At 37.4% G+C, this 18822-nt stretch overlaps 1 protein-coding gene across 6 annotated transcripts in view; it reads left to right on the top strand.

Annotated features, from left to right (window-relative positions):
- The window catches only part of Foxp1 (forkhead box P1), a 562135-nt gene that overhangs the window by 238344 nt on the left and 304969 nt on the right, over positions 1-18822 (top strand). For 5 of the 6 annotated variants that reach the window (XM_063260468.1, XM_063260472.1, XM_063260471.1 and 2 more), the window contains one exon: positions 12703-12763. The gene's annotated coding sequence lies outside the window, so the exon portion shown is untranslated. Of the gene's footprint in view, positions 1-6684; positions 6840-12702; positions 12764-18822 lie in introns of those variants that run through there. The other variant, XM_063260470.1, reaches the window with a different exon arrangement.

The raw sequence follows: 18822 nt of genomic DNA, 5'->3' as shown, positions 1-18822 counted from the left end.
ACACTGGTGAAGTCTAAACTGTTCCAGTCGCTAAATGATTGTATGCAGTGCTATATTATATAATACTTACATTTCAACAAGGCAGCCCAAGTGCAGATACTTGTCCTGTAATATGCTCAGCCTTGATTTTTTTTTCCATCTTCTCCAACTTTCCATATTGGTCTGTTTTTGGCACTTTTACTTGATAGCCTGCTTTCTACTCAGGAATAGCTGTCAATCATTGGTAGCCTGTTGTGCTGCTTCTTCCTTTATTATGTTAAACTTTAGGTGGAATTGTGAAAAGGCTGACTGGCTTTCTCTTCCCTTTTTCTCTACCTCTGTCTCTGTCTCTGTTGTCTTCCTCCCTCCTCCCCAAGGGTTGAACCCAAGGCCTTTGCACTGAGCTATGTCCCCAACCTTATTTATTTGACAGTTTTGCTAAATTGCCTATGTGGGATTTGAACTTGTGATCCTACTGCTTCAGCCTCCCAAAGTACAGGGATACAGGCATGTAACACTGACTCAGCTATGCATTCTTTCATTTTAAAACTCCTTTCACAGAGTCTTCCTGGCTCACTTTCTGTGATGCTAGCAGCTCATTCTAGGGGAGCTTGAAGCCATAATTTCCCAGGTGAACACATGCTATCTTCAGCATCTTACAGTTGACTAAAGAATGGCCCTGTGCAATCCCTGCTGCTTTTATGTGATAGAAAAGAACAAGTTCAGCAATAGTTTCAGCTAGGAAAACTTTGGGGTAGCTGTGTCAAAGTCATTTGCTCCTTTCAACACTGATGTTTCAGGTACACTCCCTTTCTGTACTGTAAATGCAGCATTAGATAAATAGAGCTGTGTTAGGTTTCTAACTGGTGTCTTGTCTCCTCAACCATATTTTTCGGGCATTCGGGGGGAACTTAGTGGTCACAAAGATGAATGTTTTTAATGTCATTATGAATAAATACAGTGTCATGTGAGTATGGACTCTTTTCCAGCTAAGGAGCCAATGCTGTGGGCTCTAGCCTGCTTCTCAGTTCACTTGGCCATTCTGAGTGTGTTTCTACTGGGAGCTGATGGTGCACTTTGGAAAAGTCTAGTTTGGTCAGAGTTGAGTGTAGATGGGAGCTGAGGTCTGCAAATGTCACGGAATTCAGGAAGAGAGGCATGGGAAGGGAAATGAGATGAAAAGGTGCCAGGAAAAGTTGCCTCATCTTTGGGTATTTGTCTGCTGTCTGAAAGGTAGGTTTCTACTTCCAGGACACTTGCAGGCACTTTGAACACATAGTTGCCAAGTTTTGCAGTTTAAGGTCTAATAAGGAAGGAGTGTTGGGAGGGAATGCTAGGAGACCATTATTTCTAGGTAGTCAGTAGGCAGTTTTTTCCAGCCATACACACAAGCACATGGCTTCATTCTCTCTCTCTCTCTCTCTCTCTCTCTCTCTCTCTCTCTCTCTCTCTCTGGTGGTACGTGGGATTGAATTTATAACCTTGTGCTTGCCAGGCAGGCACTTACGCTACTGAGCTAAATCTCCAACCCATGGCTTCCTTCTTTGAGTGTCACCATACCCATAAAATTTAGCTGCAGAGTCACTTGACTTTCTGCGCGTTATGTTATCTATTATACCTTCAACAGGAGGCGCAGGTGAGCTAGAATATGATACAGGAATGGCTTTGTACAGCTCAATCATTATTTACTGAACCAAGCCCATGGAGCTGCTCTGCTGCCTTGGGCTACAGAATGCAAGTCAGATAAAATACCTGCCTTCATAGTGTTGATATTCTGATATTCTGATATTCTCTCCCTAAATGAATTGCACAGTCAAGTTAATACAACTTGTGTTATCTATCAACTAGATTTCCCAGAAGAAACAAATTGAATTTTATTTTGCCACATACTAGACCTGTGAAGAGCCAGATGTGACCTTACAAAGAGTATCTTTGAGAGCTTGTCATCTAGATCCAGCTGTGCTAACCGAGGCCTGGTAGGCAGACTTGAACTGTAGTTACCAACTGGTGGCCAGGCACTAGTGCAGGCTTAACCAGTTCGCTGAATGCCTCACTCAGTGGCTGAATTTGATGTGTGTGTGTCTCACAGATTACTGCTGCTGTCCATCCCAGTGGCCTCTGTGGACAGAAAAGCCCAGAAGTGAACCACACTTTAACCCTTTACTAAATAAGGCCAGGGTGCCATATCCTGGAAGGTGGAGAGGGATGCACTGGAGAGAATCCAGTGAGAAAACAGAAGTAAACAGACCTGGCCTCCACCTTCCAAATCTTACTTCTCTTCTCGCTGAAAAGTCTTAATTGCTGTAGAGGCCTGCCTCTGTGGAAAAGCCGGAGCAGAGCCCACCTAGAGAGGCATTGTTGCCTTACTTGTTGCTCCTTGGTGAGAAGCATTTATTGTGTGTTACTGGTTTTATCCAAATGGAGTTATCCAATAAAAATCATGCATTTGGATCATTAAAGATATGCTATGACTTTCAAATGTCTGTAATTTCTGCCAGGAAAAATTAAATATGTGTTTGTGTGTGTGTGTGTGTGTGTGTGTGTGTGTGTGTGTGTGTATCTATATACCTTGCAGAAGCTTTTTACAGAGTTCCTGGTTTAGTGTGCCAGGGATTAAGTCTCCTGACATCACAGTCATTGCTCAATAAATGTTTGTACACTGCACAAAATAAGAAAATATTCCAAAGACCATGTGTCTTGTAAGAGCAGTGACTAAAAATCAGTGCAATAATTTCAACTAATAAGTAGGGTAAACAATTCACAGTTTTTAGCCAAATAAAAGGTAAAGGTTTTATTTGGGATAAGTTCAGGGATTTTTTTTTTTTTTTAAATGTGCACATCTAACATCTGATTCTGACAGAAAACAAAAGATGGCAGAGATGCAGGCTGTGTGGGGTGGTTCTTCTGAGACTGAGAAGATAGGTCTGTGAGACTGTCTTTTTCATGGTGAGGTTTTTGGTGGTTTTTCAGAGAAGTCGCACTCTGAATAAGTAACAATGGTAGCGAAATCATCAAACTGGGGAAATCTAGAAAGATACTAGTTTGTGTGTAAAGCTCAACTTTTGCATCCTTAAGTGCATTGTGTAAATTTGCTGCTCAGGAAACATAAGTGAAGCCATTTGGTTTTGTGGCATTGGTGTGGGCTGGCTAAGGGGGTGGGGAAAAAGTTGAGGCATTGATATAGTATGAGGAGAGCCAGATGGTTGTATTACACATCTTTTGTGTTCTTGTTTGCTTCTTAAAGCAGTTGCAGAATTTTGCCCTTGGCGATATTTTCTTCGTGCCTGTGTGTTCTGCTATGAATTTACTTTTGTCGGAGTACTTTGAAAGAAAAGCCTTGCTGGAAAAAAATAATTTTTTTTTAACTTACGTTATAAACTTGTGAAGTCAACACTGTGCTCGTAAAAATATTTTTTAAACGTTAAGTGTGTTAGTAAATAGTAGGAGGATCAGCTTTCTTTTTCTTAGCACACTGATATCAACCATATTTTAAGTCAGTGCAGAGAAATAGTTTTGCAAAATTGTTAAGTATGGAGTTGATGAATGAATGGAGATATATATGCAGACAGACAGAACAGATATGTTGTTATTCCTGTGGGGATGAGACCTATCTGACTAAAGATTTAACTTTTCCCATTACTTACTGCAGGTTCTCAGTAAAATTCAAATGGTTTACACCTTGGGTTTTATTATACTAGGAAATCTGATTTGGTGGGATTTAGGCTGGTGAGAAGGGGTTGGTATAGGTTGTTGAGTTTTGCCCAAATATTCAGTTTGCATTTATTACAACTGTTTATCATACCACCATTGAAATTTATATTTATTTCTTACTAAAAGCAAATTATCTTTTGCAGTCACTAGTGGCAAGGGATGTGTAAAATATTATAACTATGTATGAAGAATAATGTTTTATCACTGAATCCTTTTAATAAGGAATTGCTTTAGAGCTATTTTTCCCCTTTGACATCAGGATGGAATGCTTCAGAATAATTTAATGTCCTTTTCACAGTCCCAGTTTATCTTTTTCCCTTTGCTCAAATGAGAGAAAAGCATGAATGTAGAAGGCTTGGGCGATGGTTCATTCTCCTGTGTTGCCCAGATTTCCAGTTTCAGTTGGAACCTGACGTCCCTGATGAGAAAACAGGAAACTTACAGTCCTAACCTTATTGAAATCTCTGCCGGGTTTAGTCACAAGTCTGAGGCGACTCCTTCCAATAATGAAGCCATTGTACGCATCATATCTGATCAGTTCTTGAAATGTTTTAGTAAGTCTATCTTACAACATTATAAGAAGATAATCAGCAGCCTTAGAAGGTCCCCATCTGGACTGTAGAGTTCTTTTACTGCAAGATGTTTTGCCTTTTTGAGATAGCTCTCGCGTTTCATCATCTGTTCCGCCGAGATGAAGTGCATATGAAAAGTCAGTGACTCTGAATCCATCTGTTGTTATTATTTTCCGCTGATAATTGGCTTGAACAATGAAATGTCTGTGTCTGAAGCCTTTGAAACTGTACACCCTGTTTATTTTCTGGAGGTCTCGCTGCAACTACGCCCCCCTCCAAGCTCCCGCTTCATTTTCTCTGAAGCTTACAGCTAGTGGCGCTTATGTGAGGGTGACATCTCCGACTCTGTGCATCAGTATGTGTCACTCAGCATCTAGAGCTTGCATACAGATTTTTGTCACAATCCCCGGGTCTGTGCTGTTTGCTCCCATATCCGGTGCTGTTCCAGCAGGGAGCTTAGCTGGACCACAATGCATGGATTGGATACCTTACCTGGACTGTCCTCTTTATTTCACTTTGCTCATTAAAATATTAATTTAGAGTACAGTATCTAATACCTATGGAATTAGATACTACCCATAATTGTGTAATATATTCAGCAGCATCCAGGTTTGCATGATACAGAGCATTAATATTGGATTCCACTAACAGCACTTCCATTAGCTTGCTCAACCAGTATGAGATATGGATGAGCTGGGAAGTATAACTACCCGCTAGAACTGCCAAAACAGTCATTAGTCGCTCCGTGGGGATGGACAAAGGCTTTTTCACAGTGATATACTGATTAAATTTTGTTCTATGGTTTGTTTGCATCAAGGTTAGATCACTATCTTCCATGGAGGCAGGTTATTTAACACCTTGTTTAGAAGGTCACTTCAAGGCAAAATAGTGAACAAAATCAGAACCTTCAGTTTCTGTGGAGGCCTTCAAACACCTGTTTTATTTGTTGGGGCTTTTCACTTTATTTCTCTTTTCTCCAAAATCTCTGATTATATGTGTTCGAAGTAGGTTTTTTGGTTTTGTATGCAAAATTTTAAAAAAGTTCTTTGAAGTGATTATCTTTTATTCTCACAGCAGAATTGTGTGGCCAGAAAACAGTATTGTGTTAATAAATTAAAATTAATTTGTGAAAAGAAAGCTGCCTTGTTTTGCTTGGCTTTGAGAATGGAGATGCTATTTCTGAAGCTGGGAAGGATCTGTGCCCTACCTTTTCTAGTGCAAACGTAAGATAGATGTATCCTATACAACAGCAGTGCCACATTTGCCCCTGAAGTATGTGTGGCACTCTAAAGTAGCAGATGAATATAATCTTACTTATTTTTCAATTGGAATCATTTAATACTGAAAAATTTATTAAAAAATAATTAAGTTACTAAAACCAACATGTCGCTGGGTTAGAGACCAAGAGGTCAGTTTGAGTTGACTCCCTGAGCTGAGAAAAGGCATTAGAGAATTCCTCGAGCTGGCAATTTTTCTTCTTGCTTTAAATTCCTGGGTTCTAAGGACAAATTATATTGAGGTATGGCATATTTTCTGCCGAAATGGAGAAAATTGTTGACTGTAATTATGTTATTTAATTGAAATTATAAGTGGTTGAGGCCACTCAGTTAAAAGCATCCTTTCTAATATATGGGTAATGTTTTTAAATGAGTGGTCATGGATTGGTGACATTTGAAAGGCAGGCATTTGGGGTATGCTTTTGGAAAACTTGTAGTATTTTCCTGAAATAATTAGTGAATTGAGGAGTGTAGTTAAGAGACATTTTGTGTGTGTTTATAGATAATATTTTTCTAATTTCACATGCATGTGTATTATGTGTGCTTACATATGCACATATATATGCATGTATACACAGAATATGTCATGTTGTATTTGAGTATATAATGCATGTTTATATTATATAAAGATACATAAGTATATGTCTAAAATGTATCTTTTATAGGTACAGATTCACAAAGATCAGTTTATAGTATGACAAATCAGAGAACTAAGAACACATTTCTGTCCTTAAATTGGGACTAAACTATGTGATTGCTTAAAACTCTCAATGAATATGGGAGGTTTAAATTTAGCCCTCAGCAGAATTCCACCATGGTATAGAGATAGCAAATTTTCTTTGGAGTAGAACTATATACCCCCATACAAACCTACCCCACCAGGAGTGAATTCTTAATTGCTGATGAATGCAATCATTTTAATTGTTATTGTAACAACATAGCATTTAACTGTGTCCTGTGAAGTTGTGTCCCCTGAAATAGGCAGTGTCCCTGTCAGAGGGAGGACAGGTAGAAGGCACAGCGGGCGTCTGATTGAGCCAGTTATTCATTTGCTGAGTGTTTGTGTTTATGCAAAGGGGCCTCTTCCTGCATATTTAATCTAGAGTAAGGCAGTGGCTTTTGTTGTGTTTAGCCCACATACCTTCAGTCCTTCCTCACACTGCTGCCAGCCCGGGAGCCCTGAGAGCCCGCAGGCTTCTGAGTGCCTGTAGTTTCTTCCTTACAAACTCTCAACTTTCTTCTGTTGTGTGAAAATCGCCTCTCTTGCCTGCCCCAAAGCGTTGCTCCTCATCATGAACGGGTAAGTGTGTGCCAAGCCAAGCTGATACTTTTGTTTCATTTTACAAATATTGAGAGGCTACTTTGCTGCCCTTCTGGCGCCTCCTGAAAGCAGTCCTGAGTCCTGGATCCTGGGTCCTGGGCCATTGTCAGTTGCCCGGCTGCATTGAAATAGACATGTACAGGTGCCTCCTAGGAAATGTGGCTAAATTTTGGACTAGCAGAGAAAGGCTCTTGGGTACTGGAGGGAATTAAAAAGAAAAGAGAGGGAGAGAGAGAGCAAGAGCAGCTTTATTATTCTTTGTCCTAACAAATCCTGTTTTGTAACTATCCTCCAGATAATGCTGCCATTGTTTGTTAAAAGCCTTCAAACAGTATGCAAGACCAAACTGTAAGAAAGCAGCGAAACTCTGCTGCTGTATTGTCTATAGCCGGGCCAGGGTCCTCCCCGAAGGTCTGTGCCGAAATAGGAAGGGCTTTCTTCTGTGGAAATTGAATCGTCTCTTCATTGATATTAATAGCACACCAGAGATGTTGGCCATCATGCTTAGAAAGGCGGTGGAGAGGGAAGGAAATCTGATCTTGCTGGGGGAAAATGACAGGCTCTTGGCCCCACAGTGGAGGGAGACATCCATCCCGGGCTCAGTCTGCATAATGGCATCCTGGCTTAACTGTTTGCTCTAGGAATTTTAATCTTGAGCTGTTTGTTTTACTATCTGGGGTCTTGCTATTTTTTGTTCGTGTACTGTCTTTAGAAGAAACACCAAGCTCAGGGGCTAATGCAGTGTTTTTTTAAAAAGTGAGTTTTTAAAAAAGCCTTAGAAATTGATGCACTGTGCGTTTAGATTAGTCTAGGTTGTGGGTGGGGGTATTCTGCCTTTTTTTTTTTTTTTTTTTTTTTTTTTTTGAGGTTAAGAGTATTTATCATTTCAAAAAAACAAGTTGCCAAAATGAATGAGACAAACTGTCCAAGAGAGCTCTGTCTTGTATAAAGATATTCCAGGGTACAGGAATTGTGTCCAGGGTCTAAAAGAAGGAGTTTTCATTTCCAGTTGACTGTTGCCTCTGTCTGAGTAACTCTTTTCAACAGAAGAGTGTGCTATTCCCCCGCAGGTTGGAAACTGAGAATTTAAATAAAATTTCATCAACCTGATTAAAATATGTGGGGACTTGGGTCTTCTTGGGTACAAATCAGTCTGGAGACTTAGAAGTATTTATTAACAGTGAGGCTGCTGAAGATTTTTAATAATAAAATTACAAATACTCTATCTAATTGTAAGTATATGACTTTTATACTCCGTTTTAAGAGAAAAAATACTTTTTTATGAGGGAAAGTAACTCTGTCAGAGCACCTTCTGTGATTAGCGCTATTGTATTCTTAAATTTTGATTGATAGAGATAATAGTTTTCACTTAAAAATACAGACAGGTACTTTAACTTTCCATGACAATAGCTATTTGCATTTCTTTTATCTTTTTGTTTAACATTTGTGGGGGTTGGGATGGATTTGATTATTAACTCTTATTGCACACTAAAGGTAAATCTAAAACAAAGGCTTTGTTAGAGCTTCAAAGGCAAAACAGCAAATATTGTTTTTGGGTTTCAACATGTAAAGGCTGTTAAAGGATACCTATAAAATATTTTCACATGACCATGACCAGGGTTTTACTTTTGTGAAAGGTAAGAGTCATTTTTTCAAATGAGGCAACCAATGTGGCATTCCTGGGGGGCTGCCAGGTTGGAGTGATTTTACCCGTGAGCCTTGGCAGGGTTACCCGCACCACAAGCCTGGCTATATGTAAGGTTTTTAAAGTTTTCTCTACTAGAATGGACCCCAAAACTAGGAATTATGATTTGGTGAGGATCCCAGAGAGTGAGGAGAAAGGATTTCAGGTGTTATTTTCAGGGACAGGATGGGGATTTGGGACATGCTGGACCCAGATTAGAGTATTTCTTTGGTAGAGACAAGCAAAAGAAAATACAGTACCTGTTTATACACCAGCCAGCATGGGTGGGGTCCAGAGTCACTTCTTAGAGACCTGGGCTGCCCCACAGTTTCTTCTTTCTGTTGTTTCCTTTCCTTTCTTTTCAATTCTCTACTCTGTTTTAATTTCTCTGTTTTCCCCTTTTTCTTTACATTTTTTATTTCTTTCTGTTCTTTTTTCTTTTCCTCCTTCCCTCCTTTTTTTATGTAAACCCAAGTCAATATTTGAAGTTACAAGGAAAAAAAGAAGAAGAAAAACAAAACCTTAGGGATTGATTTCAATATAAGAGGATTTTCTTGTCTTAAGTGCAGAAAATAAATGATCCTTGTGTTGCAATTTTTCAACTAGTCAAATATGTGTTGATATCCTTCTGTTTTCTAAGAAATCGTTAAAAAAAAATAAGACATGAAAGCCAAATGAGTTAAGACTCACTGCATACTTAAAGAAGCAGTACTTTGTTGGAAAATGGCCCATTTGGATCTGTTTTTACAAATGAAGTCTATGCCATGCATTTGGAGTCTTTAGGGGTCTGGGAAACTGGAATTGTGTTCCTGGACTTTGAAGAAAGCAGAGTCCTCTCTCTGGAGTCTTCCTTCTGGCTCTCTCCTCTTGAGCCCCAGACTGACTTTGGTTATCCTCCTGCTCCCAGGGAAACCCATTCACTGTGGATTCTCAATGTTTGCCCTTGAGGTGTCTTTTGTCCATCCTTTAGAGTCACTTTTGGTACTTGTGTATTGTGAAATACAATGCAAAAATCCTGATGGAGATCATTATGTTACCTGCCATGAAAGAAAAGTGGGGAGGATACATATAATGGGAAAAACAGAGTAGATGTTGTTCATTTTTCAGTCTTGTGAAAAGAGATCGCACCTCCACACTTACCTGTGACTCACTTCCAAGTGAGACCTGCCAGCTGGCACTTTATATTCTACATCACACAGATTAAATGAGGGGCAAAGTGTAACATCAAAGCATTTACAACGTGAGGGTGCAGCAGAGTTAACTTCCCAATTTGGGGGGAGGGGCTGTGGAGGCGGAGGAAGAGGAAGGCAGGCACCTTGAATTTCTAGCCTCAAAAGTGGCAGCTGGAGTGCAGCCTCTTGTCATGGTCTGTATGGTCACCGTGTGGCTGCAGGTAAACAATACTACTGCTATCAATAGTGAAAAGCCCGTGGAACAATTCTAGTGTTCACAGGATCTTGACTGTGACAGAGAATGACAGAAAGGAAAATAAGTCATTTCTGTATACTGTATCCTTAGCTCACTTTTAAACCTAAAAGCAGTAGGAAAGTGAAAGAAGAAAGAAAAAAAAACGAGAAGCAATTTGTATGGTGACAGCATTTTTAAAAAGACAAGTGGGCTGGAAGGGAATATTTTTTTTCTTACCCTTTATCTTTTTAAATTTAAAAGCTTTACATAATCATTTAATTTTAGTTCACGTACTTGTACTACCAGTAAGCATACATGTAAATAGTTGATATATTTGATTAAATATAGTTTTAGAAACGGAAGTTTTATGTTTTGGAAAAAACAGAATTCAGATTTTTCTCCTAGTTATGAATTTCTGATTCCTCTAAGCTTCTCAGGGCCTCTCAGGTCCCAGCACTACCCCTTAATTTTCTTGTCTATTATATTGACACATTTCATTTAATTTAGCATGATGGCAAACAGCTGTTGAACTATTAATCTTTTCTGAGCAAAACTAGAAAAATATCTTTTAGATTACTTTGCTAATAGATACTTTTTCTGCAAACTAAAATCAACAGAAATAAGTTAATGAGTGGTCAAATGTACATGTGCATTAAAATTTATGGAATATAGTTTGTATCCTGCTGCCAATTTTTTATGTATAAGTGAAAATTAAACACAGCCACTTTTGTATTGCTATAGCACGTATGAGTTGGAGGGTCAATTGTATAATTTTGTTATTAATTCTTAGAAAAAATTACGCTTGTGAAATCTGAGGGTGAACCAGCGTCTGTGTTTGTTCTGTGTTCTCTTACTGTACTGTGTAGAGAGGTACACAGAGAAACAAGACTAGCTTTTACCTGAAAATGGTCTGCTGGTTCACATGCAGCCCTAGAGATAATTTTACTCAAAGTAGGCATTTTCAGCAGTTTCTTTTAAAAATTAAATTTTAATGAGGTCCAGTTGTTTGCCAGCCCTATTTGATAGCAAATCTCATCTGCATTGCAAAGTCAAATACTATAGGTCTGACTGCCAAACATGGGAAAAATAGACATAGCTCGATAGATAAACACAAATTAGTTTAAAGCACATGCATCGGAAAACATCTCAAGTGAAAAGGAGAGAGCAAAGGGTCTTCTTGCTTGGAATTGAGTGGGGTCTGCCAGAGTTCACTGGCTTTACGTTGAAGATTTGATGAGCGCTGAATGCTGAAGTTTTTAGTGTTTATGCTGTGTGCCAGGGAGTGCGGCTGTGTTGCGGATCTCTGCTTTACCTGAGGACTCAGCCATCACTGCTGTTTCCTTTCTTAGTACCACCAAAACAGAGTTCTCACTGCTAGAGAAACCAATCCTGGGGCCATACATCAGCAGTAAAGCACACGATTTTCATTTTCAATTTGAATTGTTTTGTGTAAAAACAAAAAGGTTTTAGGCAGGTTGCAAAATAGTAATTTTAAGACCCTGAGCTAGGGTTTTCCCCCACCCAAATGGTGAACATTTATGGTGAAAACCTCCCATTTCCTCTTACAGTAAACATGAAAATTATGATTTCACTCAGAGCCTGTATCTTTTTCCAATCTTAATGGCAAGAATCTGCATACACTTGCTTGTGGAAATGTCATAAATTGGCCTCAGATCAATTCCTCAAAGATAGTATACACCCAAGTGCCACTTTAAAATTTTTAGCCCTAGTGAGATTTTATTCTTCTTAAGGATGTTTGCCTTTCTACATTCCAAGCTGATAGCAGAGGGATAAGCAGGGATACATTCATATAAAATTAAAACCACTTCATTACATATTGTTCTGAGAGTGAGCAAGAGGATATTAACATTTTAGTAAAATCATGATACGATTTCATCATCTTAAAAAATTATGTGAGCATTTGGTCAATGGATATGGAATGAATCCTGTACACAGTTAGTAACTTGATCTAAATTAATAAACAAATGTTTTTCTTTTTACTTGTGCCATATGTTGATCTCAGTTACATGGGCAGAGAGAGGCAGCTTGTAATGTTTCTTAAAGGATTACACACTGTTTTACATAAGGGAGAATGCAGATGCAGGAGGAGATGGGGGGTAAAATGTGTTGCATGCTTTCTTTGTGTTTTAGGGAGCTTAGTTTCAATTGTTTATTTCATCTGACATGAACCATTTTTATTTAACCTACTAGATCTGGCTAGATACATGCTAGGTGAAAACATTCTGTGAACAGCTTTCACCAGCAATGCCCCACCTCTGAAAATTGTGGTGCTTTTATTTATTTTGAAAGGTCCACAGTGCCATAAAGCATCATGTCTATGAGAATGGACTCTTATGAAGAGAAAAATAAAAGCTTCTGCTTTAATTAGAGATGTGCATGTTGACCAAACACCGATGTGTTCTACTAGCAGTTTAGTTCCCAAAAACAAAAGCGGATGTTTCATTATTCTGCATAAAAATAAATTGATAAGACACAAGAATCAGAAAATATCCATGCCTAAAGTTTGAAATGTTTTACCTTGACTTTTCCTATTTAAATTGATTATGTTGTTTTGAGGAACTCAAATACCTGTCGTCCAGATACATGGAGATCCTATGATTATTTTTATGAACTCTGGAAGTTATTTGCCAATAAATAGAGATCCTTTATCGTTTTGCTGTGTAAATCCCTGGCAGAGGTAATGGCTTCTTTTCTTGACACTTAGATTTTGATGTTCTCTTTTGTTTTCAGGCTGAGAAGTGACCTTTTGAGGTGACTATAACTGAAGATTGCTTTACAGAAGCCAAAAAAGGTAAACAGAAATGTATAGTGAAATTGTATCTAGAACTGTATCTGTCACCTTCAACAGTGTTTTAATTTGTTTATTTTTTGATTTGTATTTGTCAAAGGTACATGCATTTATTTGTGTGTAAGTATGTACGGAGCATATTGTTCAGAAGTCTTTAAAAGACTACCCTTAAGGAACAGTCATCCTCAGCCCACCCAGAATACCATCAGACTTTCCTGTTTATTAAAGCTGAACCTTGTTTTTTGCTTGTCCGTTTGGTAGGTTTAAAGTTAGGAATATTCACATCACAAAAGTGGTGATTCATAAAATTAACTTGCTGCAAACAAGAGTAACACATGTCAGTGTTCTGTGCTGAAGTGGTGTCTTCCAGTTGATGTTCATCTGGCGGCTTTATAATCACCTTCTTTCAGAAATTAATAGTTAGACGCCATAGCAACACGCCACGTTGATGCGATGGCTGAGCAGCATGGGGCACATCCCTGTAATGTCAGCGCCAGGCTGCCTTGTTCTCCTGACCTTGCTTGAAAATCAAATGAGCATTTGATTTTAAAATAAGAAGTTCTCAGAGAGACTAATGTAACTTGATGAATTAAAACTAAATTAAATTTTCTCAAATTTACTTTTTTGGTGGTGGGGGAGACGTAAAAACACTTCGATTAAAATGGTTATGGAGGCTACGTACTTACTTCGTTTCAAAAAGTGTCTCCTTCATAAGGGCAAGGATCGTCTTATGCAAGCTAATCTTGCAGGCTGTTTGATCCTTCTCCACTAGTAGCGTCTTCATTTCATTTTTGAATGTATTGATAAGATGCAGACTTCTCGCTCTCGAGATGAACAGGGTTTTTGTAAAACTTTTACAATGTGGCAGTTGTTTTGTCAGTTTTGTTTTAATCTCACTTAGGTTTTTTTGTTGTTCTTTTAGAGTACATTATAAATTATATATTTACATTCTGGGACATTTGATTTGGGGCAAAACTCCCTCAGTTTTACTTCATTTCACCATCTATGTTGTTTAAATTAAACTTTGCAGGGAGTAACTGATTGTCTTCTAAGTACAAAAAGATACCCATTTCAGGTATTTCAGCATAGAATAGATTCATCCCAACCAGTACTTAAGGTTCTGTCAAGCCACAGCAAACAGCGCAAAGTACTTATGTTTGCTGTGACTCGGTTGTTTAATCTTAGTCTGTATTAGGTGTCTGTAAACTTTTTCTGACAAACTACTTAGTATTTTGTGCTATGGGGGCCAAGTGGCCCCTCTCACAGCCCTGGTTGGGCCTAGTTGGCCATCACTGGTCTCTGAGATCTCTTAGTGTGGTCAAGGTCCAAGATTATCTTCACATGAAGTCCTGACAAGTGTTTAACTCACTTATGTGATTAGCAGAGCTTCTGGTGAAGCTAAAAATTATGCTAAACAAAGCTGGGAAAATGGTTGAAAAGATGAAAAGTTGAGCTTGAGAGTCATCTTACCTGCGCAGCTCCACATAGAGCTTCACTGATAGGCTTTCATTGGAATCCCCTGTGAGCATGAGTTATTTTTCTTCTGGCTCCATATCTTTATAATGTCAGTGCTTCAGTCATTTCCTAGAAATGAAAATGTGGGTTTTTTTCTTAGTTCTATGGTATTGTTCAAACTTAAATATATTATGAATCAGAAGCCTATAGGAATTTATTAACACTGATGGGGTCACAAACTCTATTTTTTAAGTTTTCTTTGTAATCACTATCAAGTGTATGACTTATTACAATCTTTAATATCCTGTAAATAAACCTTTCTCCTATAAAACTTTTGGATCCTAAAAAATATTTGTTCTTTTGATGCCTTCTTTTGATGCCTTCTTTCATGACACAAAGAAAGCTGAATAAGGAACCCATATAGATTTTCTCTTTAACTTGACTACTATGGACCTGGGAAAAAAAGTAAGAGTGATGTAGTTTTTCTCAACTTCTGTTTTTGTTGTTTTCATTCTTTACACATAATCTTTAGTTTTTCCTAGCACCAATGAAAATTTTATTACTTAACATTTTTTGCTATATGATTCATTCTGTCTATGTTTTGACCAAGATTCCAAGGCTTTGAAAAAGTAACTTATGGAATATAGATCTAAATAAGAAAATATTTTACGTGATTTTAATCTTCAGACAAACTCAAGAATCATTCAAAGACAACTCCCATACTCCTTACATAGCTGATCTCTTATAGATAAAAGAAAAAAATTTTCTTAGAAATATAAAATGAGAAAATATGTATGAAATGAGCATAGTGGTTAGTGTTTCTTTCTGCCAAACCTTAACCAGCGATGGACAAAAAGCAGCCCATCTTTTTTTTTTCTGTCTTTTTCTTTTTCTTTTTTATCGGTACCGGGGATTGAACTCACGACTGCCTGCTTGCAAAGGCGCTTATGCCGCTGAGCTAAATCCCCAGCCCCTAGCAGCCCGTCTTTTATACTACAAGAAAGATGGTTAGGTGTCAGATGCTGAGGGCTTCTTAGTAAATACCATGCCTGAGATATGCAGTCTGGGAGTCATTAAATTCAGTATGGATGCAAATAAATATGCCAAATAAACACCATGGAAAGAGCTGGTTTATATGTATTAAAGTGGTCAGGCAAATGCAGAAAACCAGGTAAAGCTATTTTTAAAATTTAGATTCAAAGGCTTGAAAAATCATAAATAACAGTCATCATAGTTGATAGTGATATAACAATTTTCTTCCAAGTAAATCAAAGCACTTTACCAAATAGGTCTGGTTGCTGGCTTTCCAGAAAGGTGGCTGGCAATTATTAGAATCATTGAGAAACAAACTGAGAAAGCTGTAACTTACCTAGGGTCATCGAGAATGTCAAGATAGAAACCAAAAAGAGAACTTACTTTGGTCATATATTGACCTGATTCTGTCATGGCTGCTGTGGCTTGATGATTTCATAAGGTTTTGCGGCATTTTCTCCTTGTTTCCCCTCATCATTTCCCCATTGATAATTCACACCCACCTTTGCTTAATATTTAAACTCAATTTGTAAAACTTACTTTATTTTGAGTTCTGAATGGCATTGAGAGATGAAGTTAATCATCCAAACCCATACGACTACAATTAAATGATTGTTTATAAGCATTAGGCATCTTGAATAGAAGCTTCACATTTTGTACACTATTTTTTTCTAGTAGTCTATTTATTTGTGAGGGAGTTAAACAATCTAAAAGGCTGTGTAATTATTGCAGTTCTTTCTCCCAACACCAGTTTGGGTCGTTTTATGGGTATGGGAAAGTACTATGAAATACATAAATATTTTATTCATTATGGGTTACAATATGGCAGATTATTTCTTTCATTTATTTATTTTTTGGCAGATTATTACTTGATTAAAAATACAACTAAAATAGTACTCAGGTGTCTGAAATATAATGCTTCCTTTAAAAGTACATATTTGCATGATTTAACTATTTATTGGATGTTAACAATTTTAAATTAATACGTTTCAAAACCATTTTTAAAAAAATTAGCCTTCAGCATTTGAGTTATCCATTAATTCATGATTGTTTTTTTCTTTGTACCGAAGATCAAACTTACGACTTCGTGCTTGCCAAGCAGGCACTGTGACATTGAGCTATATCCCTGGGATTCACGAAGTTATTTGAAGACACTTTGTGAGAAAGTCTTCATTGAGTTGTCAGGTTACCTACTATATTCGTAGGAAGGGACCAATCAGCCAACTCACGTAAGCATTCAAATGCTCTTGTCTGCAAAATACAACACACTCACCTGAATTCTAACAGTTGGGATAGAGTCTAGGCTGATGTAACAGAGAGGCCACAACATGCAGTAACTTCAATAAAGTAGCAATTTATTTTTTTCATAGAGCAATCTGGTCAATCTAGTTTGGCTAAACAGGTTCTTTACACCTGTGTTTTTCACCCCTGGAGCTCTGTACTTATCTCTTTGGGTAAAGCTAGATTGTTACTGCGCCATGGAGAAGTCATTTTCTTTTAAATTGTATACATCATACTTCTTGTGACTTAATTGATGACATGATGGTTATATGATTCCAGTAAGCTTCAAAGGCTGCTGGGAAACTTGGATGGCCAGTAGCCTAGGATGAATTAGAGAATAGATTTAATTAGAGCACAATTGAATTAGAACATAACTTCTTGATTAGCTGAGATTCTCTAATCCAGTAATCTCAATCATTCATTTATATCTACCAATGTACATTCACACACACAATCAGTTCCATCACAGTTGTTTATTGGTGGTTCTGTGCTAGGCGCTAAGATCATACCACTGTGCAAAAAGAATATACTCTCCATCCTCACAGTTTATGTTCTAGAAGGGAACACATACAAGAGTTATGGTATCAGGAAGGTCAAATATTGCTATGAGAAAGGATTCTATAAAGAGCAGATGAGGTTGTCAGGGTTTATGTAGTTCACAGTTGCACGGAAGCTTTGTGAGATCAGCTTAATTTTTTGTACCTTTCACAGCAATTCTGATTTTGATTCTGAATATTACTGGGCATGTTAATTTTTTGTTAACAACTTTATTGAGAGTATAGTTTACATACAATATAATTCACCAATTTAAATAATACTTACCATTCACTGGTTTTTAGTATATTCACTGAGTTTACAAGCATTTTAACTAGTTTTAGAAGATTTCCTTACCCAAAAAAAAACCCCTTAATATCAATTAGCAGTCACATACCACTCTTTCATCCACTCAACCTCTTGGCAACAACTAATTACTTTCTTTCCTTATAGATTTTTTTTTACTCTAAATATTTCATATAAATGGAATCCTACAATAGTTTACCTTTTTTAAGTGGCTTCTTTCACTTAATGTAATGCTTTCAAGGTTCACTCAAGACATGTAAAAATTAAAATTGCTTAAAATATCATGAGTTTTACTCCTAAATTCAGTAGGATTGTGGTGTGATGTATCCTAAGAAGGGGCAGAATTTGGGGGGGAAAATTACGGTTTTTTCATGCTGTGGATATTTCCATAGAACTGATATGGCCTCTCAACAGTTAAACTTCAGAATTTAAATGTTTGCATTTTAAGTTAGCTGTTTTTAAACATTGTTAGCCATAATGCTAAACTAAGTTACTCTGTAAACAAGAGCTGTCTCTTTTTGAATGTTAGTTTCAAAGAAAAAAAAATTTTAAATATTGATTTCCAGAGAAATATGCTCAATAGAGTTCGTTTTCAAGCAGAAGTCACTTGTTGAAATGTACATGAAGGCATATTTAGTAGTAAAGACAATATTTGCAGCAATTATCAAGTAGCCATATTTTGCACAGTGCACAATCAAAAATACAAAACCAAGTAACAAATGGTTTTATCTGTGTTTTTCAATGATGTGTTTGCTGTTCCATCTGCCAAGGGCACACATTTCACAATGCTTCACCTTGAGCATCTTAAAAAGTCCTCACATTAGGTAGCAATTTATCAACTTAACAGAGATGTAAGAAATACTACCTTCCTTTGGCAATGCAAAGCCTGAAAATGTGATGAGTACAAAACAAAGCCCTCTAAAGGGTAGCACACTTATGTTAACTTTGTGGACATCCTTCCTCCATATTGAGTAATGCCCAGGCAGGATCTCAGTGGCACATCCACGACAGAACCCTGCTTTACAAGTTGATACCTGTAGTGACAGTTCTGCCTAGGGCTGAGCTTGGACCTGATGTTTGATATTATTGTTTTTAAAAGACTACTGGTGATTGCGACTTAGTCTGCATGAAATGAAGATGAATTATTTGTTTATTCTTCTTTGCTGTTGATCTGAACTATCGTACTTATAAGGCCTTTGGAAAAAAGTAATGGCAGAAAAATGCAAACCATGAACTCTTTCTACTGTATTCAAATCTAGTCTTTTTGAAGTATGAAAATCATACAGTTCTCCCACTGAATTTTGTATGTTAGTGTGTATGTAATATATAATTAAGAGTAATTATGTTTTGTTAATTATCCAATAGTGTGATAAGTTATATAAAATTACTTTTAATTAAAAAAGCAAACTGGCATCACCCTGATGTACTGAGGTTACTGCAGTCCATGGGTTGCA

Source organism: Cavia porcellus, unplaced genomic scaffold (genome assembly GCF_034190915.1).
Source record: "Cavia porcellus strain 051 isolate PalLab524CR breed Dunkin Hartley unplaced genomic scaffold, mCavPor4.1 scaffold_13, whole genome shotgun sequence".
Classification (NCBI taxonomy): Eukaryota; Metazoa; Chordata; class Mammalia; order Rodentia; family Caviidae; genus Cavia; species Cavia porcellus.
Note: the sequence above shows the minus strand (reverse complement) of the source record. Positions and strands in the feature narration are given on the sequence as shown.